Genomic DNA, 18860 nt, shown 5'->3' on the forward strand with positions numbered 1-18860 from the left:
GTTCTTTTGAATGTAATGTTTGATTTGGATTCTTTGTTTTCTTTATTCAGATTGTTTCATAAAATGATGATAAAAAATCCAAACAAATTGAAGGAATTTTTTTGTCTCATCATCCCTCTAATTTTTCACCTTTTTTTTTTATACACATGTGTTTATTGATTTTCTTTTAAATCAAAACAAAACAGTATTGCACATAAACAGTTGCACATGAAGCATAAAATTAAGCAAAAACCCCACCCTCCCCCCTCCCAAAGGGAAATCAGGAAAAAAAAAACAAAAAAAAAACACAAAAACAAAGAAAAAACAAACAAACAAACAAACAGGGAACGACATTACTTATTTGAAATATCAGATAGATGATGCAGAGGTTACATCAATATTTTTAAATGAATATATCCCCTTCAAGTTTCTAAAAATTCTCCAAGATCACAGTTCTCCAAGAACGAAAGAAAGGGATTCCAGATCTCATGGAATTTGGCTGATTTCTTTTTCATCGTGTACGTCAGTTTTTCAAGGACAAGGCATGTTGATAACTCCTTCAGCCAGCAACCAATCGTAGGGCTCTTATCATTTTTCACCTTTTGATAGGAGATTACCGCCTTCCTCTCTTGTCCAGTGTTCTGGTGTACCGGTGTACAGATGCACATGTTAACGAGGTTAAAGATACCACGACTCCTGCACCAGTGAAACAGCCTGAAACCATCCATGTTTGGGGTTGTTCCTGAGGGGAGGGGGTTCTCCACCCAAATAGGACCATCATGACAAAATATTCATATCAGAATGTGCTCCAAGAGCAACTTCTCACAATAAACCTGGAGCTGTGTGGTGCTGATCCGTGCAGTTTCAGGCATGAAGAAGCACCATGTCACCGGGAAAAAGATATCAAATGAACTAAGTGATCATGGCATTGATGCATGACCAGGAAACCCTCCAGATCTTAATCCCTCCTTGAATCTGCGGCCAGTCCTCAGAAAGCGGATGGATGAGCAGAAGACCACAGATATTTGCCAATAGAAGCTTTGTGAGATGCTCATAAAGGCTATTCAATATGTCATAAAAACATCTGAGGATCTAAGAATACTCAGGCAGCAAAGTTTGCAAAAAACCCAAATTTGTCAAAATTCAGAGTCGTCAGTCTGGGAGCTAACAGAAGACACTCGGTGCAGTGTTCATCTTTTTCAGAGAATTGTATGAATCTACATCTGCAGAACAAATATAGGCCTCCGCTTTTGCCGTATTGTTTCTCTTTGTATTACGTTGTCTCTTTGTGCCGCCAACCTTGAGCCACTTGTGTGGCGCGGAATGTGGACGCTGAATGTTGCCTGGATGTTATTGTCGAAGCTTTTTCCTTCGGCTGCGTTGTCATGAATTATGCCTGGACAAAAGTACGATGAATGAATTATTGCTAATGTGAAGAAGCTGTAGGGTGGGGAAGGAGTTGCAGTAGCCGTCCCTGAAGGGAAAGGAGAATGCGATGTGTATAAATACTTGACTTTTATTATCCTTGAGCCGTAAAGACCCCGACATATGCAGCTATAGAAGCAGCAGTGAAAGGAGCTCTTTCCAAACACACTGTTGGAGGAAAATGAATACTTGTACTACACGTCAATATCAACTGTTCTGACCCATCGTATGCAAACAGTATTATACTGTACATGACAAGGGTTTATGTTATGAAGGTTCTCCGCTGCCGGCTGGTGGGCTTTATGGCCTCGAGGCTCGCTGTAGGCGCCGTCTTTGAGATGTCTTTTGTTGTTTTGACTTCACAAACACATGTCCCCCGATGTTCTGCAGAGATATTGATTGTTCCGGCAAAGCTCCTGCCAAGTGATGCACCGAAACCGAGCAGAGAAACAGCTTCTTCTGGGAGGTTTTTCCACTTCTAATTCACCTCATTTCCTTACTAGTATTTATATACTCTCAGGGTACTCTATTAGGTGCAAGTATTCAGCTGCTCTTTGATCCAGATATCTGATCAGCCAATCACACGGCTACAGCTGGATGTGTTTAGACGAAAGGTTAACTTGACATGCTGCAACTCAAACTGAGGGCCAGAACAGAGACGCGGCAGGATCCGACAGTGCCGTAAGGTACGTACCCATGGAAAGACACTGCATTTCTTTTGGAGTTGGAGTACGTACTGATTCTGTGAGTTTAAACGTAGTACAACCATGTCCAGGGTCTGCAGAGAGTCCTGAAAGCGAAGGGATGCAGTGAGCTGCAGCTCTCTGGGACAGAGGTCAGAGGTCAGAGGTCAGAGCAGAACAACCAGACTGTTTCAAGAAGATGCAAAGGCAGCAGTAACTCAAGTAAACACATCATCCCAGCATGCACCGCACGCTGAACCCTGAAGCCTGTGGTCTGCAGCAGCAGAGGACCATTATCCTCCAGTCGGCTGAGAACATGAAAATGAAGCTGCTTCACATTAAAACCTCCCGGCTCCCCGAAGATGGATGACTCGACATCAGAAAAGAGTGTGGACCTCTGCTGAAGGCCAGAGTCAGAATTAGGTGTAAACTACATGAGAGCATGGCTCCGTCCTGCCTCGTATCCACCGCTCAAGCTGCTGGGGGGGGGGGGGGGGTTAAATCATTAAGTCGTTAAGTCATCCCCCTTCTCCCTGTCGGTCCGTACTGTTTCTACCTCCATGTTTCCTACCAAGTTTTTGCTCCAGTTTTTTGAATCCCTGTTTTGTGTTTTTTGATCCTGCTAAGCAGCGCTTTGGTTTTTGGTTATTAATAAACCCTGCCTTTTTGCAACTCCTGCTCTCCTGCATTTGGGTCCTCAACAAACACCAACCGTGACAGATCGGAGTAACACCAAGAGCACATTAGTGGGAGTAACTGAAACCAGCCACAAAGAAAGAAAAGCAGTGAATTAGAAGAAATAGAAAGGTTACAGACACATTTAAGCAACTTGATCGGCAGCAGAAATGGCAGAACGTAGAAGAGGAATAAAAACAGATAGCATCCCAGTAGTCTGGATGCTGACTCAGCATCGACACAGGAACCTCAAAGCAGCCAAACGGTCTTGCAAGTCTTTGTCAAACCAGGAGCACCTAGCGAGATATCAATATAAAAGAAAACAGGCATTAACCCTCTTAGCTCCAAACAAAACACACAAATACAACTCACTTGTCTGTATAGAGGCATCCAGAGGATGACCTGAGCATTACATCATCAGTGGTACAGAGAAATGAAGCAAGACAAACAAATACGACACTGCTTTCATATGTGAACAGTTGATTTACGTCATCAGCCTCAGGACGTTTGCCTGAAAGACAGTGGTTATTTAACCCAGAACGAAGATACGGACGTTAAAGTCTTCTCATCTGAGGCTGATTTAGTGAATAGGGCAGTGAGGTGACTGCATATGGTACCAGAGTTCCCCTAAACCTGCTACAACCTGCCATTTTAGCTTCCTCAGACAAGAGATGGACGGTGTGAAGGAAGAATATCTGTCCTCGTTGGTTCGAATAAGCTTTCTCAGGTACAGACTGTCTATGTATAGAAATACATGCATCTTTAAATGCTCGTGCACATGTAAATGTACCAGCGTCATATTCATTCAGTTAGATATACAGTCAGTTACACGTATATATATATATATATATATATATATATATATATATATATATATATATATATATATATATATATATATATATATATATATATATATATATATATATATATATATATATATATATTCATATATTCAATTAATGGTGAAAGAAACCTTGTAAACGGCTATTTTAAAGTGCGACACATCCTAAGTGTATCATCTATTTAGATATGATATATTGTGTGGTAGGTGTGTGTTATGTAACGATTCATGGTTAGCACATTAGTAAAGATAACTATTTTCTTTTGAAGGATTTTGTGGCTCTAGTGGCCTTTATTTGAAGTGTTAGACAGGAAGGGGGTGGAGAGAGAGATGGGAACGACCTGCAGCAAAGGGCCGCAGGCCGGGACTCAAACCTGCGACTGCTGCAGGAGGACTGCAGCCTCAGTACGTGGGCCGCTCGCTTTAACCACTGAGTCACCCAGCGGCCCGAATACATACATCTTTAAATGCTGGTACACATGTAAATGTACCAATGTCATGTTCATGCAGTCAGATATACAGTCAGTGACACGTACATAACCGTATGTCCATTTGTATATATATATATATATATATATATGTGCGTGTGTGCGGTGCGCCCGGCAATCACCCGAGCACTGAGCCGCGGGCTGGAGGGAGAGAGACGGCCACCGCCCCTCTCCTCTCCACCTGCGCTCTCCTTTTTTTTTTCTCTACGACCTCAGATCAGATCAGACATCCCGCTGAATTAGAGGGAAGAGCTCAGCGCCGAATCCGCAACTTCCAACATATTCCGCAATTTCAACGCATAAAAGCACATAAAAAACCCGCACATTTAATCGCATAATCAATGATTTTAGCCCGCAAAATCAAGGATTTTAGCCCGCGGAATAAAGGATTTCTGCCCGCGGAATAAAGGATTTCTGCCCGCGGAATAAAGGATTTTTGCCCGCGTTTTTCTGGAGGGTCTAATATATACATATACACATATATTGATTAATGGTGAAAAACAATAGTGCAGACAAACAACTCGTAAACATCAGTTTGAAAGAGCGACGCATTTGTTTAGATATTCTATATTGTGTGGTGTAACGATTCATGTTTAGCACATTAGTGGAGATAAATAATTTTACACATAAATGTAAATGTATACATAAACTGGACCACATTACATGGTCATGAAATCACTTCCTGTGAGTCGAAGGATAGAGTTTAAAATCTTACTGCTGGTCTACAAAGACCTGAATGGTCTTGGACCAAAATACATGTTTGATCTGTTAGTTCCTATGAAGCTCCCAGACCCCTGAGGTTCATCTGGATCTGGTTTGTTGTGGTTCCAGAACCAGAACCAAGCAAGGTGAGGCAGCGTTCAGTTATTCTGCTCCTCACCGGTGGAACAAACTTCCTGTAGACCTGAGGTCTGCTCCAACTGTCAGCTCCTTTAAACCAGGCCTAAAAACATTACTGTTTACTCAAGCGCACTCTTAAATTAAATACTTATGGTTTTTGAAAATTGTGCAAAATTACACTAGTGATGGATAAGCCCTGAATGCAGGCATTGTGACGTACAATAGAATTGTCAAATTGGTCTGATTCACCGCACGAATCGGCACAGATTACTTTGTAATACTGTATTTGACCCGGTCTTTGTACGTTTTGACCGTATAGAAACATAATTCTTGCCATTGTAAGAATGAGATGTACCTGCTGTATTCTACTGCCCTTACTTTTTAACAACTTGTGCTTTTTATTATTTTACCTCTTTTCTTATCATTTTATTTCATTTTATTTGTTATTTACTGTTTAATTGTGTCCTGCCGCTTTTAATGATGTAAGGCACTTTGAATTACCTTGTGTTGAATTTTGCTACACAAATAAACTTGCCTTGACTACTCAACTAGTCACATGGACTAGCTGGGCAGATACATAGTGTGTGAAGGGTGAAAGAACGAGGAGACTCACTCTTGAGAGGGAGGCTGAGGGGGCTGAACTTAATCTCCTTCCTATAGCAAATTCAATCAGCAGCAAATGTCAGAGCCCTATAGAACAAGCCGGGCCCCCGCCGCCGCACACCGGCTCTTCAGAGCACCTTCAAGATATGCCAGACATGGAGATTCTCATCGTGGACGTGCAGCAGCCCCGTGATGTTATCCCGCTCTCCAGTAAAGGTTTCCAGCATATTTTATTAACTATAACAAAGAATTAAGGCTAAAGTTGGACCAGCCTGCTACTCGGGCTCCAAATGAAGCAGCCAGGGAATATTTTGAAAGGGGGCCAGATTGACCGAGATGTTTTTAGTTTTATATCTTATCTTTTTTCCAGTTTCAGTGAAGTAAATCCAAATTTCGTGAATATCTGCCCTTCTGGCTGATTTTATCTACTGAAGCAATAAAAGCAGCAGAGAAACTTGTTTTGGGAGATCTCTGCTGCTGTTAAAGATTACCACCTGACATCTTTGTGACGGTATTAAACTGAGCTCTAAACAAACATAAAATTCACATAAAAACCTTCCCAAACTCCATGAACTCCTCTAATCCGTTCAGAAGAAACTCTCGCACTGACTGTAAAACTAAAGTGAGCTGCTAAATGGGGCAGCAAATTAATCGCAGCACCAATTTCTGATTTCTTTTGTTACTTGTAATGCAGCGTGAGTGTATTTAAAACACAATAAAGGAGCTGTAAAGGGGTCTAGTATCAGTCCAGGTAAATCAGGGGGAGATGGATGCTATGTTTATTATATATATAGATATATATCTATAGATGCAACTACATGTTAATCAGAGAATGCACAAACAGAACATCAAGGTTTGCTTTTTGCTCATTATGTTGAAGCCGTTTGTGTTGAGCAGTGAACTGATGAAACACTGGGGGGCAGCAGCAGTCTGCAAATAAGCAGCACAGTCTCTCACCTCCAAGCCAGAGGTGTTGGCTGGAGCGTTTCCAGACGGCTTCCCGAGAAACCATCCCGTTTTACCGATAACTGATCAATCACATGGTGGAAGCGATCATTAAAGAAGATCCCAACGTATCAAAGAGGCGCCGTCATGTTGATCTGCGCAAGCTTCTGCATCTCAAACCATCTACATAATCACCCTCTTCTCAGATGTTTCTGTCAGCTTCACGCAGCACCGACCTGTTTACAGATGTTTCCATGGTAACAGCAGGCATGTGGCAAACGCACCAGCATCAGGTTGAGGGACCAGTCATGTTTGAGGTTTTAACGCGTAAAAAAAATGTTCTAGGCGTAATTTGGTGCACTTTTAAAAGATTTGGCTGAGCAGCGCAGCATGTCTTGGTACAGTATAAACAAATACCGCCCTCGATATAAACGATAAACGACGATGCAGCTTTAATCCACTCTGCCATCATTCAACAAGACTGAAGCCAAAAAACCGAAACAGAAACATGTGGTTTAGTCCACGTTGCAGCCAGATGCCGCTAGTCGTCAGCCCCTCGATGAACTGATCACCACCAGGTGGGAAAACGTCCATAAAAGCAGATGTTTTGGTAGTTTACAACGCTAAGAGGGAAAGATATGAGCAGTGACTTTAGAGAAGCAGTTATGGCTGCATATAAATCTAGTAGAGAGTTATAAAACCATTTCCAAAACAACTGAGTGCTCAACATTTCACTCCGAGAAAGAAGATTCACAAGTGGAGAGCAGTCAAGACAGTTAATCTTCCCAGGAGTGGCTGTCTCAGGAAAAGAAAACAGAAAGAACGGGAAACATCTGAAACCAGACGGGCCTCGCTGAGCATGTTAAACATTAGTCTGTGACATCACTAAGCAGCGCTGCCATGAGAAAGCCCATGTTTAACAACCAGGGACCACATATACGCCGTCAGGAATCTGTCCGACGGCCAAAGTCCTGGTGGAAATGGGATCATGTGATGGAACAATGATCCTCATCACCAGAGGTGTCAAAAGTATTCACATCCATTACTCAGGTAGAAGTATAGATACTAGAGTTTAAAAATACTCCTGTAGAAGTTGAAGTATCAACTCAAGTTTTTTAATCAAGTAAAAGTATAAAAGTACTGGTTTCAAAACTACTTAAAGTATAAAAGTAAAAGTAATGTAAGGGGGAAAAAAGCCATTAAGGACAAAAGCCATTGAAAATGAATGCATCTTAGTATAATGCAAATATATTAAAGAACCATATATGTGTACTATTGAGCATTAACATGTGTTTCAGAGAGCAGCAGATATGATGACTAGTTGCCTATAAGTATTGTAATGGTGCAAAAAGTCAAACTTCAGAGGCATGTTATCATTTATCCTAACCTTTATTGGAATGTACATCCAAGTTTAGTTGCAGGAATCTGAGGGAACGGATGTAAGAACAAAACTGGACAAGAACATCTGAAACAACCACAACCAAATTCACTCTATCCGGATGGAGCAATTTAACTGGATAGTTTTTTTTAAGGCCAAAATGAAATAGAGTAACAAGGCTGTTTTTAAAATGCAAGGAGTAAAAAGTACAGATAATTGCGTGAAAAAGTAAGGAGTAAAAGTAAAAAGTCGTCTGAAAAATAAATACTCCAGTGAAGTATAGATAACCAAAATTTCTAATTAAGTAAGGTAACGAGGTATTTGTACTTCGTTACTTGACACCTCTGCTCATCACGACGGCTGGAGAAGGTTGTGGAACGGCCTCTCGTCCAAGTCCAGACCTCAACCCGACTGAAATGCTGTGGTGGGACCTCAAAAGAGCCAAATGGATGGATGGATGCATAATTTGGTCAACGGTATTCATGTTTCAGAGATGTAAGACCTGACTCTAATGGCAGAGACCCAACAAAAATCACTTGTAAGGCCAAAGTTTCCTTCCTGAATATTAAGGTGCAGGGAAAGGTCGGGCTCTCCTCCTAATGAATACGGATGTTTGAACAAGGTGCCTTCATTACTTTCTGAGAAAACCTTGTTGTTTTGGTGTGACTGTAAGAAGCCGGGGGCCTTCTGTGAAGGAGAAAGCATAGATTTAAGTCAGCTAGGCCTGCGGCGACATTCAGCAGGTAGAAACGGCTGCTGGTGACAGCCGGCTGAGAGGGAGGACACGCAAACAAACAGCCAGACATGCACTCGGAGCTGGAGAGAGTGTCCAACTGCAGCGGCGGGTGTAAACAGCGCGGTCGGTAACGGCTGATACGCTCCAGCGAGCTGCTGTTAGCTCCTCTATTCGTCTGAACGGCTGCAGAGTTTGGACTCGGACTCCCGCCTTCGGCTGCAGGAGGCGACGCCTCCTTCAAGTACTCGTCCTCCGTTTATCCTCCAACGCCGTAATCCTGCTCTCCATTCACAAAAACATTGGTTTGAGTTGCTCTCGCCCCCCCACCATGGTGTCATTAGTCCAGCTGTTAACAGACACAGAAACATGCGTGTTTACGGCTTCATCATGTCCTTTAATGAATTTTTAACCATCGACTTTCAGTCTTGTGCTTGAATTCAGCTCCACATTTGGGAGTCTGAGTTTCCTTATTCTTGTTCTCTCCGTGAAAAACATGCAAAGAACAAAAGGAAGCAGGGCGGCATCCGTGATTAAGGCATCATAATAAATATAGATGAAATACACAAACTGTAATAACTCAATAAAAGCCAGTTTCTAATTAAAGAGAAAAGTGGATTAAAAAACAACAATAACAACACATGCCAGCGATTATAATGTTTATGCCAAACAATAATAATAATGATACAGTTTCAATACTGTTTCTAATCATTTTAATTAACTAATCTTGTTGTTTTTAAAATGTATTTATGCTAAGTTAAGCATTTGTTGGCACCTGTGATGTTCTCTGAGCCACGTTAGCTGTAGCATTTTACATGGTTAACGCCTTTCAAAGTAAAAGCTCTGAACAACAGCAGTGTTTCTTTTGATTAAATTTAGAAGGATATTAATTTGGTAGATGTTTTTTTTTTAATTTAATATTCCTTCCATGTCCTAAAACTGTTTTTCAGTCGTCTCGTTCTTGTTTCGCTCGTCATTCAAACATTTGGTGGCTGAAAACAAGTTTTTTTCTTTTGTGTTTTTGGATTTAAAAACAGTTCAACCAATGATACAATTTTTTGGTTTTCTTTCTTTCATTTTTAGAACAGAAAAATGAAAAAAAAAAGCATTTCATGCTTCTGTTTATTTAATTTTTCCGATTTTATTCTGAAACAGAGAAACCAAGTTGATGCACAGACTGTTATCAAAGTGGCCGCGGTTCATTCCTATCCGGAGTAGCACAGCAATCGCACTGCGGGTTGTGGACCACGACATCCGGACGAGGGGTCCGTTTCACAAAGCAGGTTCAACAAACTCTGAGTCTAATCCTGAACTCTTAGTTGATCTACGTTGAGATCGATAACTCTGAGTTTTCGTTTCCAGAACAGCGGATTTGAGTTCATTTACTCAACTCTAAGTAGTTCCACCTGGAGTTTAGCGCGTGCGCCACAACTATAAAAAGCCAGCATCAATGGAGCCCTGATAAAAACGATTCACCATGGCAACCGGCGACAACAAAAGATCCACCTACTTTTTTTTTTTAAACTTTATTTAACATTTCAATTTACAAAATCCCTTTGAGGAAACATTAGTTTGCATCTGAAGATCCACATACTTCATGCCACTGGAGTTAGAAGTGTTAATACGTGCGTATGGCGAGTATGAGAGCATATTTCAGAAAAAAAACCACATTGTAATTGCCACACACCGTAATTGGGAATTAAAAGTTGCGTTCCGTATTGAACCAATACAGACACATATTATGCTCTTATTTATTTATGTAATAATATACAGGTGGAGTTCGGGAAATTATAATATATTATGAAATCAATAAACAATCCAATCATCAAAATTATAACAAATAAAGGATTAACATATATTGCTTTGCCTGTAATGAGATGATGTACTGTAATATACATGTATTACGCGGTCTGATAACCATCTCCCGACGAATATTTTATTCTCTGCGCATTAATTCTGCACCTTCATCGATTGTGTCTTCATCAAAAGGAAATGCCATGTTCGTGACAATGGACTTCTAATATACTGACTGTTTTTAATGACAGACGGCAGAACTTCACCAAAACTTGCCTGCTGACTGAATGAATGAGGAAATTAAATGTGCGTGCGGCTCTGAAAGAGGCGGAGACGCAGAGAAACTCCAGGTTCATTGAGATAAACCTGGTCCCGACCAGGTTAGGTTCAGAGCGTCTGTTACTACGGTAACTGACCGAGAGCTTAAGTTACCTCTCTTTGTGAAACAGGCTAGAGTTACCTCTCTTTCTCTGGTTTGAGTTACCTCCCTTTGTGAAACGGAAAACTCAGAGTTTCCCTCATTTCAGGGTTAACAGACTCAGAGTTTTCACTAAACCTGCTTTGTGAAACGGACCCCAGGACCTGATCTGATCTGAGGTGTCTGAAGGACATGAGTCCTCCAGGTGAGAAAGAACATGCAATAATCTGGGGCATTGATCCGAGGTCTGTTATAGATCTGAGACACTGATCGACCTCTGCGACGATGGCCGCTGGTTTAACGACCTGTTAGCGGAGAGCGAGGGGATGATTCACATAAACTGCATGTTTTTACAGTCCAGTCCCTCGGCGGGGCAGCGGTACAGCCCTCCTATGTTCGCTGTATATTGTTTTACATATTTTGTATTCACTGCCATTTCACAGGATGTTTCAGACTCACAGGAATGGTTCATCAGTCTTTTTCATTTTTAGAATTGATTGAGCTCACCATGATCTCTTTTATTATCGTCCCATTTCCTTCACACTTCCACAACGCCGGGAAAAGACAGAGAGAAAGTCAATGAACCCATGGAGCTGGTGGATTTCTCTTGTCGCTGCCTGAAAACTGCGACGACAACTTGCACATTCTGGTGTGACAAGGCCTTAATGTGTTTAACCGCAGAAATAACTGTTCAGACGGAGCGCAGCCCCCGAGCCAGAAGCTCTGCTGAAAAGGCTTTGTCGCCTCTGGGCCTTAATGTGCCATTTGCAGCCAAAAATATGCACTTTTTAGTGGTTCCACATCCTCCGCCAGATGACTCTGGCGATAAACACACAAACAGCCTCTGAGGAGGAAGCACTCAGGATTTTGATGGAAATATTTAGTTCACATGAAGAAGTGGCTCCGTGTGGGTCTCAGGACTCCGCCGTGATCCTTTTTGTGCGGATAAAGCGACTACAGCCACAGAAATGGAGAAGAAAGTGCGACTGAAACCCAGAAGGAGCAGAAAGATGATGAAATCATGGGCAGAGCAGCGTGTCCCGCTTGTCAGATTAGCATGTCCCCCACACTCGCTCTTTATTCTGGTGTCCACTGCGCAGATAAATGTTTATTTGCTCTCCAGGCCTCAGCAGTAAAGAAACGCGAGCGAGGCCCAGATGGGTTTGCTCAGATGTGAGTTCAGAGGCTGCGAAGTTCAATGGCAGAGCGGAGCTGGTCAAACACCAGCAGCCAGCCGGCGGTTTACTCCACACCAAACATTTATTAGACTCCAAACTGCTGCTGATGATGGAGGGCCGTCTTCCAGGTCCACGTCTCCTCTGATCCTCTCAAACATCACATTTCCTCCATCGGAGGTTTGTTAAGACAACACTTTAAAAAGCTGCGACCTTTAACCTTTTCATACAAAGAATTTTAATATATAGATTTTCTTTTCTTTTTTTTTAATGAGAGGACATTTTTTACTGCAGACTTTTGTAAAGTCATAAGAAAGAAAAACAGCTTTTTTCACTTTCAAGGTTAAAACTATCAGCAGATGAAAAGGTTTTTTTTCTGTCAGTGAAATTCAACAAGATGTTTTTCTGAGCTTTATGTAAATGTAAAGTTGATAAATAATACTAGACTTGGACAAATGTCTTGCTAAACTTCTATTAAACAAAGAAACTTTTAATTCTCCCAAGAGATAATGAATAATAATTCTCTGAAAACTAGCGAGAAGCGAGAGGTTTGTTTTGATTTGTGCTTGGACAGGAATCATCTCTCTGCAGGTAAAAACGCTCCAGAGCGAGTGATGAAGACCCTCTGCAGCTTTGCATCTGCGATCGTTTCCGTCAACATGAGAGGAGGGTGGTCATCATCTGTAACATCTGTAAAGGTTATCCTCTCCGGCCACAGCGGCATCACAATCAATAAGCTGGTCCATTTTAAACACCTTTTCAAAGTTCAGCCCATTATCAGTAACAGTGGGCATCAATTGGGTAGAAAGTGCATAAAAGGAACTGATCGATTGGCTATCGTCAGAGTGATGCGTGAGCATGCTTGAGTTGACCTGTTAACCCACCTGCATCCGGAGCAAACAGCTGTGCAGACATCGTCCTGTAAAGAGTCTGGGTAGTTAAAGCCCTACAATAAACATTCCTCATATTATTACAATTCTGTACGTTTCTCAAATGCAGCGTTTGTGTCATTTGTCTGCCTGCATGTTCATTTGATTTGATTTGAATATTTTTATTTCGAACATACATGTAAAAAAAAGAATACGAAAAAGTAAAAAAATAAAGTACAAATATATATGTTTGTAGACAGAAGGCAAGACAGCACTTGGGCAGACCTCACGGATCCACCAACATGTTCCAAACAGAGTAGGATTGAAGTAAACACTTATCCAGTCCTACCCCTGGATCTTACATATAACCAGAATTTCAATAAGCCTACTTATAAAACACACATAACCAAACACCCCTACTTTAATAACTATTCACTACAGTGCAGGGGTCGGCAACCCGCGGCTCTAGAGCCGCATGCGGCTCTTTTTTCCTTCTTTTCTTTTTTTTCTTCCTTTTTTCTCTTTTTTTCCTTTCTTCTTTTTTTTCTTCTTTTCTTCGAAATTTTGACTTTTTTCTCGACATTTCGACTTTTTTCACGAAATTCGGACTATTTCTTCAACATTTACTTTTTTCTCGACATTTCGACTTTTTTCCTTAACATTTCAACTTTTTCCTCGACATTTCAACTTTTTTCTCGAAAGTTCGACTTTTTTCTCAACATTTCGACTGTTTTCTCGAAGTGCATAATGAAAAAAAAAAAATATTCCCCCATTTATAACTAATATATAGATACATGCAGCATGTGTTGCCTTAAGGCAGGGGTGTCGGACTCCAGTCCTCGAGGGCCGGTGTCCCTGCAGGTTTTAGATGTTTTCCTGCTTCATTGCACCATGATACAAGTGACTGTGTCATCAACAGAACTATCCAGACTTTGATGACAAGCTGGTGACGATGATTAATTAGAATCAGGTGTGTTAAAGCAGTGAAACATCTAAAACATGCAGGACACCGGCCCTTCTGGGATTCAGTTTGACACCTGTGCCTTAAGGCTTATAAGCCTTTTCATTTTTTGAGGCACCAGACATATTTGTTTTATTGTGTTTTTGATCCAATATGGCTCTTTCAATAATTTGGGTTGCAGACCCCTGCTATAGTGATATAATACTCAATTATATGTATATATAAAGTCAAAAACAAAACAAATCAAAGCAAACAAAGGAGAAAACAAAACAAACGCCCAGCATTTAGTTGTGATACTATGTATGTATGTAATAATAGAAGTAATTATAATGTATAGTATTACGTTATCATTACTTTAATATAATACTACAATATAATAGAGAACAATAGACAGCAATGATATAACAATAAACTTGATTAACTATATAAGAGTAGATATACTATATATACTGGTTCATATATTTACCCCCAATTATATACATAAAAATAACTATAAATCTATATATCAACATATCTACATATAACTATAAATCAATATATATTAATAGAGATATAGATATATAAATACTGTATATAATATAACTCAATATATCTATATACATCATGTACACAGTGTGGTTGTAGCCTTAGACATTTCTGCAGCAGTCTATTACTTCTTCTTTTCTTCTTTCTTCTTTTGGTCGCGAACTCTCTCAGATCGTTTATTATTCTTGCACACGCTCAGAACAACAGTTCGCAGGCTTGTCGTGATGTCATTTTACTATGCATCTGGTTATTTTAACATGGCTTTGCAACTGCTCTTATCAGATATATTTAACAGTGGTACAGAAGACTAGTTTCTGGTTTTGGAAAGTATGAGTAAACAGTCAACTGGAAACGTTAAGAGACGTCATCCACTTATGCTTCTCCAAACTAAACCTGCACTGGTCCAGTTCTCATCAGTGTTGTTGTGTGTCAGTGTTTCACTGGTTGACTTATCTCAAATATGCGACTGGCTCTTTAGTCCGTGCAGGCGAAAGGCAGCTGGAGGAAACTGCTTCAGGACCAGTATTTGCATGTGACTGCTGGAGCGCCCACTTCCTGTGCGGAGGCAGCGTTTTCCCCACGAGTGGCCAGATTGACGCAGGAATAGGACCCGAACGGTTCGGAAGCCTCAATTAAACCGCCCAGATTTTATTTACCAAACGACAGAGAGAACAGTCTGTCCTCTGAAGGGAGACGTGCTGCATGGGTAAAATACTGTCATCTCGCAGACTAAGGGAGATTTATTTCCAGCCGTGCATCTGCAGCTACAGCAGCCTCCTCTCCTCCGATTTCAGATTACGTTCCTCCAACAAAGACCAAAGAAATAAAACAATGATCATAGACCTGTGTGCAAGTCACAGCTATGTACTTTGTAAAATAAAGTTGGTAAAAACTCGAGGGTTCATTGCAGCAGTAAGATGAAAACAAACAAAATTCTTTCACTGGGAGCAGATTTATAAAGTGCAAAACAAACTTTTTTTTGTGTTTGAGAACCGAATATGAGAGGGAGATGCTGGTATCACCATCTGGCTGTTTTTACTAACAGATTGATTTGCCATCAGGCCTCTCCATCAGTTTAACCTCCTAATCAGGTGTCGCTTGACTCACATCCCCGCCGCTGCATCGCTGAGGACCGAGACCGAGAGGAAATAATGAGAGATGGAGGGGGAGATGCAGGGAAGTGACGGCGGCAGACAGACACACACACATAGATGGAGAGATTCCTCCACATATGAAAAAGTCAACAACAGATAAAAAGTAAATGAAGGAGGCGGGGAGGATGAGTACTTTCACATTTTTCATTTATTCCTTTGTTTCGGCATGTTTATCTGTTCATATTCACACGGTTTTACACCCATATAGCTGTTGCTTTTAATCTTTGGCGCCGCACCGATGTGCTTGTGCTGGAATTCATATTGCATGTCGCCTTTACGCGATATGTTTATGGGAACTGTGCAAACTTATTGCCAAACATGAGATGAGAAAACAAATAAATCTCTGCAAAACAAGATTTTGGAGGCACTGAATCAAATACTTTCAGCAGAGCGGCGGGCCCGTCAGGAATCCTGCCTCTTACTCACATTTCCAGTCAGGGACTTCTTTCATCTCTGCACATTTGTGGAAATGTAAAACACGCTGAAGGAACATTTCTCTAAAAACCACGGAACGACTTCCCTTCTTCCATTTTCTATTGAACAAACAGGTCTTTGACTCCCTCTTACTGAATAACCCCTTGATCTGTAACGTCTGGCGTCAGCGGCGCTAACTTCACTGAGACAACCACGTCTGTAACAGTTTCTAAATGAAGCAAAAGTTGCTGCATCGTCCTCAGTTGTCATTTCGGTTGTAATGGCATCTAGACTCCCCCATCTGAAGATCTCAGAGATGGGCCACTCTGGACGGATGTCTGCATCCCATCGCATCATCGGCGGGATGCCCGGTGACCCTTCTCCTGGAAATATACACCACCTGCCACTTCTGCTAGCAGATTTTTGCAGATGCTAAAAAACTGGAGCTGAAATTCCCATCAGATGACGCAACAACTTCAGCTCCTGTAAGGCCACATGTGGAAAATCATCGTGGAGAGACGTTGACAAAGACAGTAGTGCATATTTATATTCTCGCTTCGCCCTCATCAGCACTCCAAATCCATCCTTTTTATTTGTCCATAACCTCACTGTTACCTCATTCTCGTCCTTTCTTCTTCCTGCTAGTGAGTCAAAGGATAGAGTTTAAAATCCTACTGCTGGTCTACAAAGCACTGGACCAAAAATACATGTTTTATCTGTTAGTTCCTATGAAGCTCCCAGACCCCTGATGTTCATCTGGATCTGGTTTGTTGTGGTTCCCAAGAACCAGAACCAAGCAAGGTGAGGCAGCGTTCAGTTATTCTGCTCCTCACCGGTGGAACAAACTTCCTGTAGACCTGAGGTCTGCTCCAACTGTCAGCTCCTTTAAATAAGGCCTAAAAACATTACTGTTTACTGAAGCGTACTCTTAAATTAAATACTTATGACTTTTGAAAACCGCACAAAGTTATGGATAAGCCCTGAATGCAGGCATTGTGCCGTAGAATTGTCAAATTGGTCTGATTCACCGCACGAATCAGCACAGATTACTTTTGTAATACTGTATTTGTGCCTGTCTTTGTATGTTTGACCGTATAGAAAGGTAATTCTTGCCATTGTAAGAATGAGATGTTTACTTGCTGTACTCTACTGCCCTTACTTTAAAAAAAAATTATTTTACCTCTTTTCTTCCCCCCCCCCCATTATATAGCCCAGTGCTCTACCTAAGTGACAGTCCTGTGCATTGCCATCCTCTACCCCCGCACTGAGCTCAGGTCTCCTCCTTAACCTGAGGCCGCTTCTTTTCACCAGACAGGGTGGGGTTTCTCTGGCCAGACGTAGCGCGTGGAAGGATCACGTTATTCCGGCCAGACCCCCCCCACCCCATCTGGCACCCTGGTTGGCCAGAGTGGACATGTATAGCCCAGGACTGTGTGCATGTTTTTGTGAGGGTAGCTCACATTAGCTACCAAGGGAACACGGGGAGAACATGCAAACTCCACACAGAAAGGCCCTTTCGCCAACCCCACCCATGGTGTGGGCAGTGAAGTCATGGGAGAACTAACACGCACTTCAGCGCCCACAGCCTCCCCGGCGGGAATTGAACCCAGGACCTTCTTGCTGTGAGACGGCTGCACTACCTGCTGCGCCACCGTGCCACTTTTAATGTTGATGTAAAGCACTTTGAATTACCTTGTGTTGAATTGTGCTACACAAATAAACTTGCCTTGCTACTGTCGCACACCTTCAACGTCTTCTCTGCAACTTGTCTGCATTGCGGTCCTTATTCTGAGCCTTGCAAAGCCTTGCAAAGTTTCCCCAGGGTGGGGTGAAGTCTGCTTGCAGTCTGGTGGTTTGTTAGATACTAATTTTAAATTTAGGTAAGTAAGTACAGTTTATTTTTGTTGCAACAGTAAGATTATTATATCCATCTGAGTCATCTTTGCCTCATAATTCATCTTCTTCTTTGAATGAAAATCAGTGAAAATGCAGCACAGCGAAAAGAGCAGCAGACAAGCTCTGTGTGCTTTTTACTTTATTGGAGATTATATTAACACAGGCTATACAGTAGTGGTACATACCTGCGGTGATCCGTCATGTTTTACGTTTGCAACAGCGCCAGCAGAAAGTACGGCAGCGGGTCTGAAAGCTCGTTTGGCTGATGGACTCCCTGAAGGGAGGCCGGGGACCCGGACCAGGAAGTAGCATCACACACAGCCAAGTTCCTCCCTGGTGTCCAAAGGCTCAACAGGCCTGTGAATGCTTCGGCTCATACTGCAGGTGCTTCTGTTGACATGGCAGAGAACCTGCTATGGGTTGGTTTTCCATCATTTTTAGCACTTTTCCACTAGCACCTACTCAGCTCTACTCATCTCAACTCGGCCTGGTTTCTTTTCCATAACAATTCAGCACCTGGAGCAGAAGTAGGAGGTTGAAGTGAAGCTGCTGTGACGAATTTGATTGTGTGATCTAAACGAAGAAGACAACAACACTAAAGATGTAGAACCTGGAGGAGATGATATATGTGCTGCTGGGTCTGTGGCTTGTCTTCGATATCAAGTTAAAAAATGAGTGAGTGAAAGTTCAAGCGGCTTTTTATTTATTTTTTTTGTCTCGGCGCTGCTGAAAAGTCCGTTGGTAGCCGCGAGCAGCTATGAAGAGACAGAGCGCCTGGTAGATCTGGTCGTTCCTTATCGCCCGTCTAGATCCTTTTTTAATTCTCTCCTCAGCCACCAGGTTTATGAACATCTGCACCTCAGAGTTGGATCACCAAACAGACTTTTGCTGCCGTTGCTGGTCGAATAAAATGAACAAGAAGCCGTCAGAGTCTCTTTCGCTGATGTCACATCCTGACTCAGTCGTCTGACTCCAACCCCCCGACCAATCGGTGGCCTGTAGTGTGATGATGTCAGATACAGCTTGACTCAGCCGCTTAGAACCTTGGCAGAATAGTTACA

The sequence above is a fragment of the Cololabis saira genome, chromosome 7, assembly GCF_033807715.1.
Source record: "Cololabis saira isolate AMF1-May2022 chromosome 7, fColSai1.1, whole genome shotgun sequence".
Taxonomy (NCBI): domain Eukaryota; kingdom Metazoa; phylum Chordata; class Actinopteri; order Beloniformes; family Belonidae; genus Cololabis; species Cololabis saira.